The 13,311-nt window shown below is 51.5% G+C and overlaps 1 protein-coding gene and 1 long non-coding RNA gene across 2 annotated transcripts in view; one reads left to right on the top strand and one right to left on the bottom strand.

Annotated features, from left to right (window-relative positions):
• LOC103185138 (uncharacterized protein C7orf50 homolog) overlaps window positions 1–13,311 on the bottom strand; it is a 100,224-nt gene that overhangs the window by 34,806 nt on the left and 52,107 nt on the right. The gene's annotated exons all lie outside the window — the stretch shown is intronic.
• LOC103185135 lies at window positions 7,416–11,551 on the top strand. The gene is made up of 3 exons (XR_488611.2): window positions 7,416–7,531; window positions 9,053–9,160; window positions 11,487–11,551. It is a non-coding gene; the product is annotated as an uncharacterized LOC103185135 (long non-coding RNA).

Below are 13,311 nucleotides of genomic sequence, written 5' to 3'. Positions count from 1 at the left end.
TCGTTATTCCACACTCCTCTGTTTACCTACTGCGTTTCGCCCACAATTATATACAGTCAATTCACTTTACAGTATATCCTGTGAAGCGCTTTGAGACGTCTCAAAGACGTGATAAGGTGCTGTACCAAATGCAAGGATTATTATTATCATTATAGAGGTAAGTAGAAACCCGGCTGTTAGTCGACTGGCAGACCGCTTTGCGGGGGTAATAATCCCTTTGGGAAAAAATGTAATTAAGTAAAAAGTAATAATAATTTGGTCATTTCAATCCACGACTGTTTGTGGGTCACTGATGTGGGCAATTGGCTGCCGTGTTTCGTCCACAGAATATACAGTCAATGCACTTCACAATATATTCTGATGTAGTGTCTTATCTTGAAAACATGATAAGGCTCTACATCATATGCGAGGATTATTATTATTATTATTATTATTATTGAGTTCGATGCAGCGTCCACAATTGCAAAACAGCTCAAAGCTCCTAGTAAAGATTGTGAGTTCGTAGGCGAATGATCATTCATAATGTGCTGATTTAATACACTGTGCATTCGCACGTGTTTCACAGAGCAGGTGCTGGATTGCTCTGGGGGCCACCGCTAACTGTGCAAAATGCTCCAGCTTGTATCTCCTGGTTCAGCAGGCCAGAATCCCTCTGCACTGCGTCAGGCCCTGCACGTATACACACGTTAGGCTCAATGTGAAGCAAGTGCAACGCAAGGTCGTACAGACCTGCGCGAGGATACAGGCAAAATCCCTGGGAGAATAATCCCCCCTGGATCAGCAGCAAGGATGCCAGGAAGGGGGAATGCAATGGTGCAGATAACCAGCAATCCAGCTTTGCAAATTCTCCCTCACCCCCACACGCACCCCACCCCACACACACAGTTTAACAATACAATAACAAAACGTTAAAACCACCCCCCAACCCCCGAATTAACCCATCAGTGGAATCCTGTGGCCTAATAGTTAAGAGCGCTCGCCTCGCAAGCGAGAGGACCCAGGTTCGATTCCCAGACAGGGCGAAACCTCGGGCAAGTTTTGTTACTCCACACACCTCTGTTTACCTAGCAGTAAGTAGGAATCCGATTGTTAAGTCGATTGGCGGATCGCTTACTGGGGTAATAATCCCTTAAAAAAAACATTTGGTTACTTCAATCCACGACTGTTTGCGGGACGCTGCTGGGCGCAATTGGCTGCCTCGTTTCGCCCACAAAATATGCAGTCAATTCACTTTACAATGTATCCTGCGAAGCGCTTTAGGAGATGTCTCGAAGATGTGACTAAGCGCTATATTCAATTCCAGGGTTATTCCTATGATTATTATCAGTCTCCCGGATTGTTTAGGAATGTGTGGGATTGCCAGCACGTAGAGGCATCCTCGCTTGGAGCAGAAGACAACGTACGATATTGCATTTTTGTTGAGGCAAGCAATTATGCTTATCAAATATCAGATCAGAAACATAATCGGGGCAGTTACAGCCTTTGCTTTGCTGCAAAAAATCATTAACTCGAATGTTATTTCAGTGAACCCTGCAGCCAGTGGTTAAACATAAACTTTGAAGTCTAAGAGATAAAATCACAGTGTGACTGCACTGCTCCCCCTCATCCCTGGGGGAAGCAGCTTCTACTTGACTTGAATAGTTTCAGTGTCTTATTTATTATAAGATGCATTATAAGGTTCAGGTCCACACAGACGCGCACACAGGCGCACACACAGACACACACAACAACAGCAGCAGCAGCAAATTACGTGCGTATAGCGCCTTTCACGTCGGAAGGACGTCCCAGATCGTTGGACAGTCAGGGGGTTTTGGACCCGAGCTGGGAGTTGGGGTCAGGAGGGGTGGAGGGCAGTGGGGGTGGGAGGTTGTCCGAAGTCATGGTCGAAGAGGCATGTCACACGCAGACACACATACACACAAAAATCAGTCCCCACGTGTGATAAGGATGAATCATCAGTGTCCTTTCCGCTGTGAGCGAATTGGCTGCCGCGTTCGCCCATCGACTACCCAGTCACTCCACTTGGCGGTGAAATCCCTCGAGCAGCTTCAAGGCAAACGATAAGAGGCTCGAGTAAAACTGGCTCACACATTTCACGGCTGTTTGCGGGGACACTGCCTTGCGCAAATTCAGCTGCTAAGTCCGCCTATAAACGGCAAAAATACACCATCACCACACTTTACAGTGAAGGTTGTGAAGCGCTTTAAGACATCCTCCTGACATGAAAGGTGTTATCCCGAATGCAAGGATTATTATTATTGTCAATATAATAATAAGTGCATCCGGCTGCCATGTTTCGCTCACAAAATATACAGTCTGTTCACTTTACAGGATATCCTGTGAAGCGCTTTGAGACGTCTCGAAGACGTGATAAGGCGCTGTATCAAATGCAAGAATTATTATTATTAATTATTACATGGTTTATTATATTCGGGGAGGACTGGAGCTCAGTCACTAGAGGCCGCTAGTCAACACTTGAGGAGCCTCACTGCATCTAATGGAAGAAAGTGGGCGTTGGAATCCAACACCCTATTGAACGTCCGTCTTGTGCAGCATTCGCATTAACCAGCACTAAAAAACACGAGATGTTTGGCTCGGAATCGCCAGCTCTTAAATTTCTTATTCAGCCCCCCACACCCCCTGCCAAACAAAAACGACTGCGTTGCTTCAGAGAGGGACAAAGGGCAGCTCTGTACGATCACCACAGATTTACTCGATAGCTTTGCGTTCCTCTGCTTTTCCACGGCCAAGTTTTAGTCAGTAGTTATGTACTTGACCAAAGCCACTGGCCTCGCAAATCAACGGCCGTAAATTGGTGAAACCCTTATCTCTCTCTTTCTTGCTCTCTTGTTGGGGGGGGAAAAACATATTAAAGTGCTTCCACAAGACAGGCAGACAGTGTGCTTGCTCCTTCCCCACCAACCCCCTTTCCTCTGGCCTCCGAACTGCACAGTAGGGGCTGCTTTTCATCATAAGGTTTGGTTTAAATCAGTCCACTTTGCGGTTCACAGGACAGAAAAGGACTTTGTTGGCTGCTTTATTCGCTTTAAAACATCCCATTGGTCAGGCGATACGTGCAAAGCATCGCCGTTTCCAGATGCAATCCGGCTTTCAGAGTCATTCCCATACCCAGCTGTGCGAAGGCCTTTGAGATGCACTCCCTCCTGCTCCCACCCCAGTTCCCCCTTCCCATCCCACCCCATTCCCACCCCACTCCCCACCTGCCCCACGTGGTGCTGCAGACATGTAAACTGTCTGATCAAGCGCTCCGAGACGCTGCCCCTATGTAAATGCAAGTTGTTGTTATAATAATCCTCGCCTTTGGTACAGCGCCTTATCACGTCATTGAGACGTCTCAAAGCGCTTCACAGGATACACTGTAAAGTGAATTGACTGTGTATTTTGTGGGCGAAACAGGAGGGAGGGGGTAGGGGAGGGAGGACACCGAAAACAAACATGCACACACAGTTCCTTAGATCAGGAACGCCTAAATAAAAGCGCTGTTTTAAGCAAAATCTATAATAGCGTCTTAAAAAAGTGCATCACACAAATATTTGAACAAAACAGGGTGGGCTGGGGAAAAGGGCAGGGGAGTGGGATGAAACATTCAGCTCTTTCAGAGAGAGAGAGAGAGAGAAGAGGAACAGGCACGATGGGGCCAGCGGTGTTTTTCTGTGCAGCAATTCTCTACCGTTTTAACTCTTTGACACTCGGGTAACCACAAAAAAGGTCACATCACCTCCAAGGTCAATGAATCACACCCGGGCCCGTTCTCAACGATTCCTGCATTTGCTACAGCGCCTTATCATGTTGGGAGGACGTCTCAAAACGTTTCACGGGATACACGGTAAAATGTAGTGACTGTGTTTTTCCTCTCGACATGAAAGGCGCAATATCCAAAGCAAGGATTATTATAATTTATAACACACACACCACACACACAGAAACAATGAATGAGTGTTAAATAACCCCAATTATTTAATTCAGGGAAGGGCTGGAACAGAATGTGAACAATTTACAGCGAGACTGAGATTTGGCCAGCTAGTGACATTTAGCAGAGAGATATCGCAGGCGGTGTGTGAATCTAGTGGCTTCTAAGTGACTCCTACTTAAGATTCAGCAAAGCTTTATCCCTTAGTTTATTACTTAGTTTAAACTGAGGTCCTGTTTGCCTGTTGAGAGATCCATTGAGATGAAAAGGAGAGTTGGGGGGGGGGGGGGGGGGTGAAAAGAGTCTCTCCCTCCCTCTCCATCACTGCTTCCCAGCCAACAAATAAACCCAGTCATTCCATCCCTTCTTGGCGACTTGTGTAACGTAACTGTGTGCAAAATAGGAGTCAGAGGACCAAACAACCCCCACCGCCCCCATCTTACAGGTTCTTACATCTTACAGGTGGAAGCACGTTGAGGTTACGGGCCGTGTGAAAGCCAAGGGAAAATGCAAGTTGTGGTTGTGTGAGAATGTAATTTCTAAATACAGCTAAAGCAGCAAGTACCGAGCCCCACTCTCCCTCCCTCCCTCCCTCCCTCTTCTAACCCCTCGCACCGCGACCCATGACAGCTTCCTTCCCTTTTAGCTTGTTTCCAGGTCAGGGGAAATCGACTGCAACAACAAGATGTGAAACATCCTCATTGCAACATTTCCTCCCCCCCCAGCCCGCCCCAATCGTCTACCAACGAGCAGCCATCAGTTACACTATTTTTTTTATTTGGTCGCTTCAATCCGTGACTCTTTGTGGGACAGTCGCTGTGAGTAATTAATTGGCTGCCACGTTTTGCCCACAAAATACACAGTCACCGCACGTTACAGTATATCCTGTGAAGCGCTTTGATGAGACGTCTCAATGACCCGATAAGTCACTATATCAAACGCAGGAATTATTATTGTTATTAATACATGTCTGCAATAATACTTTTTTGTATGTGTGTGTGTGGGGGGGGGGGGGGGGAGGAGAGAGGGGTTCTCGGTAACCCTCACCAGGATCCGCTGTTTTCTCTGTCTCCCAACGGATCGATTTCAAGACCCTCACCCTCACACACAATCACACACACACACACACTTCTTGACGAACCAAACAATGAAATTGTCTTGCCTGCAAACACACAGTCACTCCGCTTCGCAGTAATCTCCTGTGACGCGCTTTTAGAAGAGGCTGGCACAGGGCACAGTGGCACAGGGCACAGGCACGATGGGCTGAATGGCCTCCTTCCACCCTGTCAAATTCTGACATGAAATTTTGTGAATAAACAACAACAACTTGCATTTAGATCGCATCCTTCACACGGGGTAGCGGCCCACTTGACAGTGGCGGAGTCTGTCCCTGAGCCAGGGGGAGAAGAGGGGAAATCTGTTGATTAGATCGCTACAGGCAAAAAATGTGGGGTGGGGTGTAGAAAAAAAATCAGCACGCCTTGTTGCTGTTATGGTGCCTCTGCCTTTACCGGGGGTGTGGGGGTGGGGGGGGGGGGAACGTTTCATTGAGGAATTGAGGATTCACACCATGGGCCAACATCCTTCCAAATAAAGAAAAGCTTGGTGGTGAGAGCAAATATCCTGTGTACGTGCTCAGTTGGATGATGTGTGCAATGACCTTGCCGAGGTTATGTACCTACTATACTGGGAATCAAAAAGCCATCATTGCACAAGGCCACACACTCACTCACCCGTTCACTCACACCCACGTTCATACACTCGCACACCCACTCACTCACTAATTCACTCTCTCACATACTGACTCACACATTCACTCACACCCACATTCATACTTACACCCACTCACTCATTCACTCACTCACTCACCAACTCACTCACATACTAACTCACACATTCGCTCGCTCGCTCACTCACTCACTCACCAACTCACTCACATACTAACTCACACATTTGCTCGCTCACTCGCTCACTCATTCACTCACTCACCAACTCACTCACATACTAACTCACACATTCGCTCGCTCGCTCACTCACTCACTCACCAACTCACTCACATACTAACTCACACATTCACTCACTCACACACTCACTCATTCACTCACTCACCAACTCACTCACATACTAACTCACACATTCATTCACTCACACACTCACTCATTCACTCACTCACAAACTAACTCACACATTCACTCACTCACACACTCATTCACTCACACACTCACTTATTAACTCACTCACTCATTCATTCACCCATACACTCGCTCACTCACTCATTCACTCACTCACTCACCAACTCACTCACATACTAACTCACACATTCACTCACTCACACACTCACTCATTCACTCACTCACATACTAACTCACACATTCATTCACTCACACACTCACTCACAAACTAACTCACACATTCACTCACTCACACACTCATTCACTCACACACTCACTCATTAACTCACTCACTCACTCATTCACCCATACACTCGCTCACTCTCTCATTCACTCACTCAATCACTCACTCACATTCATACACTTACACTCACTCACCCACCCACCCACTCACTCTCTGATTCACTCACTCATCCACACACTCACTCAATCCAGACAGCGAGCGAGAGGGGAATTGCATTCAGGGGCTTAAAACACAATGACTTTGTCAACAGACTGTTCGAACAATTGAAACCCGGGAGGAAAGCTTCCCCTAGTGGATTAGTGAGCAAAAGCAGCAACCAGTGTGACACTAAACCAAAGGCTGGAGGAGTGCTTGGCATGTGCGTGTTAGGGGGAATGGAAAGGCCGGGTGGGGGGGAGGGAGGGCAGAAATTCCACCTGGGTCTGAACTGACTGTTTTCTGAGCAATTTCCGAGGAAGCAAATTTTGAAATGGCTCCATCATAACTTCGAAGTTGCAGGCTCTGAAACGGCAGAAAGTTTGCCCGTCCGTCCTTCAGACGAGATCTCAAACCGGGCTTCCATCTGCCGTCTCAGGCACAAGTCTNAAAAAAAATGGACTTCCCAGCAGTTACACATCAACCACAGAGCCTCAAACACACGACATTCACTTCCTTTTGCTCTAATTAGTCTCTTTATTACTCATTCATCCTGACTGACAATCCCTTCTTCTCTCCCCCCCCACCACCCGCACCCCTGTAAAACTGTTCCTTCATTTAAAGTCTGTTAGGGGTTGCCACTTGCAGTAATAATAATAATTCTTGCATTTGATATAGCGCCTTATCCTGTCGTCGAGACGTCTCAAAGTGCTTCACCCATACGCTACAAGGAATATGGAGTAAGGAAACTTGCCCAATGTTTCGACCTGCGTTGGCTGAGCACAGATTAGCTGCCACATGCAGTCACTACACTGTTTACGAAGACGTATGAAAGCTACTGGGTTGAAGCGGTGCGCAGATAATCCTAATAATAATAAACCTTGCACAGAATCTACTGTAAGTAGATTGACAGTATATGTTGTGGGCGGAACGTGCACACAGCGACGTCCCCACGAACAGCAGTGGATTAAGTGACCGATCCTTAAAAACATACATAAGGCAGAGCGGAGGGGTTTAACAGATGGACAGCTTGCTCTGAGAGCTGTTACGGTAAGTACGAAGCACGACTTAAGATTCGCAGCTTTGCAGTGTTTCTCGGTTACAAAGCGCTGCCGTGTCGGGCGCGTGAAGAGCGGCCGAGTTTGGAATTTCGCAAATTCAGACCTGCTCGTGTAACCGACAGCGTTCTTCCCGAACCGAGTTCGAAACCCTACAAAAAAAAGGGCAGGAAGCCAGCGGCGCTGCTCAGGAAACTCCCTGTTCCGTCTGCTCCCAGCACTGAAGGGAGTCTTTCAGGCAGCAAACAAACATCCTGCGTGACGTGTGGGCTGGTTGCTTCCTTTCNAAAAAAAAGCAAGCGGGGTAATTTAAGCAACCACCTTACCCCTCCCCCCACTCCCTTTACCCAGCTCCGTTCCAGAGCTTTGGGACGTCCTCCCGACGCGAAAGGCGCTATACAAACGTGCAGGAGTCCTGTAGCTCAGGGGTTAGAGCGCGCGACGCGCAAGCGAGAGGCCTGGGTCCGATTTCCGGCCACGGAGAAATCTTTGGCAAGTTTCCTTAGGTCACATATAATCCCTCAAGAAAAAAAATAATAATAATTTGGTCACTTCAATCCACGGCTGTTTGTGGGACGCTGCTGTGCACAATTGGCTGCTGTGTTTCGCCCACAAATATAGTCAATTAACTTTACAATATATCCTGTGAAGCGCTTTGAGACGTCTCGACGACGCGATAAGGCGCTGTATCAAATGCGAGGCTTATTATTATTATCATGTTTGTTTGTTGTTGTTAATTGCTCTCAGGGTAAAGATGTACTTCCTGGTGTCTGTCCCGATACTCCTCTGTGCAACCCCCTGAACCATTCCTCTCCTGTCTCACTGCTTCTGACAGCATTGAATGTGGCCTCAGTTGTTCAATTATCCCTTTTAAAATCCCGTTCACTTCCACTGGCGAGGGCAGTCAGATCCAGTGACAAGGGGTGGGGGGGTGGGGGGAGCATAGTTACAACAGGATCACAAGAGCGAAAGGAAAGCGGAGGAGAATTTTTGCCCCCCACACTCAAAGAGAAATGCTGGGGCGTGGAACGACTTGCCACGTAAGGTGGATGAGGCAGATTCCATTGCGGGCTCCAGCAGGGACACAGATGAGCATGTGAGTCAGAGGCCTGACTGGGTGCGGGGGATAAGGCAGTGGGTGGGAATCAATGGACCGCTTGGCTCTGAGAGCCAGTTGCAGACTCGATGGGCCGAATGGCCTCCTTCTGTGCTGTAAATCTCTACAATACTGTGATCCCTCCCTGCACGCTGAATAAACACTGCGCGCGTGTCTGTGTGTGCGTGTGTGTTCGAGCCAAGACCACAGAATCAGATTAGGATTAAGTAAACTGCTGGAAGAAACGCAACCTTCATTGAAAAGGCATGAGCAGTGAGACCTGCTTTCACTGTGGTTTTGGAAACTAAACTGATCTCCTGGCTCTCTCTGGGCTTCTTTGACACTCTCTCTCTCCCCCACTGCTATCTCGCTCTCTCTGGTTGAGGTGAACACCGACCGTTGTTTGTGTGTTTGAAGCTCGCGAGGCCCTGGAAGAGGAAGTGCCTCAGACTTCCTCAACGCTCAAGGGTGGAGGCTGCCATCAAGCAAGAAAGTGAGCGAGTGAGACCATAGCAGAAGTTGAAGGTGAGTCCAGATCTTCCCATCAATTGCCTCTGTAACTGTTCCAAAGAGGAGCCTTTTACACTGCACATGAACAGCTTGAGTCACCGAGGTCCTGTATTTACGCGCACACCTACACACACGGCTACTGCACAGAGTGTGGGCAGGACTTCTTGTCAATTCAGTGCTCACTGCGAGTGTGTTAGTGGACACAGAAGCCATCAGAAGCCACGTCGCTGTAAATCGAAGGCTTTGCTCTTCGACCGTGCCCGTGGGGGTCTCCCCCCTTCTCTCTCTCTCTCCCCGGCTCTAACCGCGCCATGGTTCAGCACTCCGAGAACCCTTCCCCGCGCACAGGGAGCAGCGCTATAAATAAACACAGGTTGTGGTTATTGTTGTAGCCGTATACTACCGGAGGGGGTGGAGGTGAGGGGGGGAGGGGGGGGGGGGGGGGGAGGAAGGAGTGGGGGAGGGAGATCTCTGAGCTGAGCTCCTGCTACATCACAACCACACGTGATCCGCCACCGCACTGGAACTTCTCGGTACTGGGTGAGCTGGGGAGGGCAGGGCTTGGTCAAGGTCTCGTCCCTCACATGGCCACCGGAACTCTGACCTTGCGTCTAGCGTTGGTCGGAGGGTGGTGGGTGGGTGGGGGGGAGAGGAGGGGTGAGGGGAAGAAGGGGGGAGGAGACAAAAAAAACAATTAAAAAAAAACAAGTTGACTTCTCGCAATGTTCAGAGCGAGAGAGGCCGGAGACTGTTTTGTACAACAGCCAATCTTTCCTGCCTCTGGCAAAGTGAAAGGCAACAACTACTTGCATTTACACAGCCGCCCCCACACCCCACCAGCCCACCCTCACGCAGGGCAGAGTACCAGAGCGCTCGATAGTGGCGGAACCTGACACCGAGGTGGGGAGGTGGGGGGAGAGGTGACCGCAGACCCGGTCGAAGTGGAAGGTCCTCAGGCGCGACTTGAAGGGATTGAGGGAGAGTTCCAGAGCTTTAGGGCGCAGTGGCTGAAAGCGCGGCAGTCGATGGTGGATCGGAGGACACAAGCGGGAGGCTGGAGCCTTTCGGGGATGGTGAGGGGGGAGGGGAAGGGGTCCTAGCTCTGTCTGGTTGGAGGTGCCGTCTACCTGTTGGGGGGGGGGGGGGGGGGGTCGCTGCCACTACAGTGCAGTCTGCGTTGTCGGAGGTCCCGTCCTTTGGATGAGCCGTTAAACCGAAGTCAAGTCGTGAGAAGGGAGAACTTTCTCCTCTCGAATTGTTGCCGTGCGTTTATCTGCCGCCTGAGCGCACGCTCCCTGCGGTTTACGGTAAAACCCTGTGAAGCGCTTTGAGACGCCTCGAAGGCTCGGTGTCGAACGGGAGGACAATTCAGCATTGAACGTGGGAACACAGGGACATTGCTGCCACCTCGTGGGCGACCCGTTCATGTACAGTCCACCAACAAGCGACCAGGTCTGTCCGGTCAAAAGCAAATTAGCTTCAAAAACGTCCCATAAAGCCGCCCCCTCGCCCCTCCCCACACCCCCTCTCCCCTTACCCCCGCCCACCTCCCCTCAGCCCCTCTCCCCTCCACACACCAACAACAACAACAACAAACCTGCAAGAAATAAACACATTTGGTCACTCAAATCCACGAGCGATTGTGACCAAATCTATTCACTTGCTGCGCGCAATTGGCTGCCCGCGTTTCGCCCACAGAACACGCAGTCAATTCACTTTACGGTGGTAACAGCCTGCGAAGCGCTTTGTGAGACGTCTCAGCCGGAGTGATAAGGCGCTGTGTCAAATGCTAGGAATATTATTATTATTATTGTTATCGTGGAGTCCTGTAGCTCAGCAGTTAGAGCACTCGCCTTGCAAGCGAGACACCCGGGTTCGATTCCAGGCAGAGGGCGAAACCTTGGGCAAGTTTCCTTACTCCACACAGAGCCTAATAATAATCCCTCCAAAACAAAACAATAATAAATTGGTCATTTTCAATCCACGACTGTTTGTGGGACATTGCTGTGCGCAATTGGCTGCCGCGTTTGCCCACAGATATGCGATCAATTCACTTTACAGTCTATTCTGTGAAGCGCTTTGAGACATCCTCCCGACGTGAAAAGCGCTATATCAAATGGAAGGATTATTATTATTATTGTTACTTATATCGCACCCTTCACACGTGGTAGTGTCTTGGGAGCACTTGATACACATATAGACACGCACGCACGCATGCAATACGAGACGGCAAATGCTTTATTATTTATCTGATTAATTATAACCATTATCAGTTATCATTATTGTGAATTATTATTATTATTTTCTGGATCGAAACATCCGTCCCTTTATCTTTCCGCAGGACGAACACTGAACGCCGGGCTTCGTTAGCGCTCAGAGAGGAAGATAAAGAGAGACAAGAGAGAGAGAGAGAGAAAAGACAAGTGCTCGGTCCCAAGTACCTGTGTGTGTGTGTGTGTGTGTGTCTGCGTGAGGGTGTGTGCAAGAGGGTGTGTGTGTCTGTGTGAGGGTGTGTATCTGTGTGAGGGTGTGTGTCTGTGTGAGGGTGTGTGTCTGTGTGAGGGTGAGTGTCTGTGTGAGGGTGTGTGTGTCTGTCTGAGGGTGTGTGTGTGAGGGTGTGTGTGTGAGGGTGTGTGTGTGTGAGGATCTGTGTGTGTGTGTCTGTGTGAGGGTGTGTGTGAGGGTGTGTGTGTGTCTGTGTGAGTGTCTGTTTGAGGGTGCGTGTGTCTGTGTGAGGGTGTGTGTGAGGGGCTGCGAGACACCATCGTCGGTCGGCAAATGGTGTCAGTTTGACCGGAGCGGGGGCGGGGGAAGGAAGAGCGCGAAGCCACGGTCCGGACCATGTCGGGGGCCGAGGGCCCGAACGCCACCGGCAACAACAACGACACGTCCCGGTTCGTGGAGGTGATCGCGGCCCAGGACCAGATCTCCCGGGCCGTGCAGGTCTTTGCCCTGGTCCAGCTGGCGGGGCTGGTGGCCGGCTGCTTCGTCCTGGCCGTGTCCGCCCGCCAGTGGCTGCGGTGTGGGAGGCTGGAGCCCGCCCAGACCTTCCTGTCCTGGCAGGCGGCGGCCCACCTGGCCCTGGCGCTGCTGTCCCTGTCCGGCCTGCCCCGGCCCCAGCCCCTGAACACGGGCCCCGCCGGCTGTGCCGCCCTCTCCTTCTTCGTCAACGTCTTCTACCTCCACACGCAGTTCTCCCCGGCGCTGGCGGCCGGTCTGAGTCGCGCCGCGCGGCCACTGGGCGGGTCCGCGTCGGCGGCCGCGGGGCTGACCCTGGCCGTCATGGTCTCGGCCCTGCTAGCCGGGCTGCTCGCCCTCCCGCCCCGCCACCCCTTCCCCGGCGCCCGCTACAACTGCCACCCGGACCCGCTGGAGGCCGGTCTGGGCTACGTGCTCACGAAGTTCTGCCTGGGCTTCGCGGCCCCGGTGCTGACACTGGCCGGCCTGACGTGCTGGCAGGCGGGTCGCGGGGGCCGGCGGGGCCTGGAGGAGCGGCCGGGCTCGGACTCGGGGTCAGGCCCAGGCCCGGGTACGGCGCTGGTCGTCACCGTCACGCTGACCTTCCTGTGCCGCCTGGTGTACAACGCCTTCCTGCTGTGCCGTCCGCTGTACCGGGCCAGGGACCCGCACTTCGAGCACCGGGCGGAGCTGCTGGTCACCGTGGCCGAGATGGTGATGTTCGGGGGCAGCTGCCTGGCGCTGGTCCTCACCGCCGCCCTGTGCAGCCTGCACCGGGGCCGCGCCCTGGCCATCCTCCGCCGCGCCGGCAAGCTGTGCCGGACGACCAGCACCGAGACCGTGTGACAGCCACCAGTGGGGAGGGCCTCTCTCTCTCTCTCTCTCTGTGGGTCCACACGGCGACGCTCTTCCCTTCCGAGGGTCGCGTAGACGTCCGTTGGGGTCGGGGTGGAGCGGAGGGTGGGGTGTCAGCGGGGGATCAGGTGGGGGGGTCGGGGGTTAATCAAACGAGGGCTATAATTGGGGGCAATTACTGGGGTTGGTTTGGGAGTTGAGGTACAGATCAGCCCGTGACCTTGTAGAGCAGGGAGGAACAGGCTTGAGGGGCTGAATGGCCTCTTCCTTTTCCTATGTCTCTACCCCCCCCCCCCCAACCCCACCTCCACCACCACTGGCAGGACAGGGTACACCCTGGCCCTCTCCTCCCC

The sequence above is a fragment of the Callorhinchus milii genome, unplaced genomic scaffold, assembly GCF_018977255.1.
Source record: "Callorhinchus milii isolate IMCB2004 unplaced genomic scaffold, IMCB_Cmil_1.0 Scaffold16, whole genome shotgun sequence".
In the NCBI taxonomy this organism is placed as follows: Eukaryota; Metazoa; Chordata; class Chondrichthyes; order Chimaeriformes; family Callorhinchidae; genus Callorhinchus; species Callorhinchus milii.
This window is presented reverse-complemented; position numbering and strand designations above follow the sequence as displayed.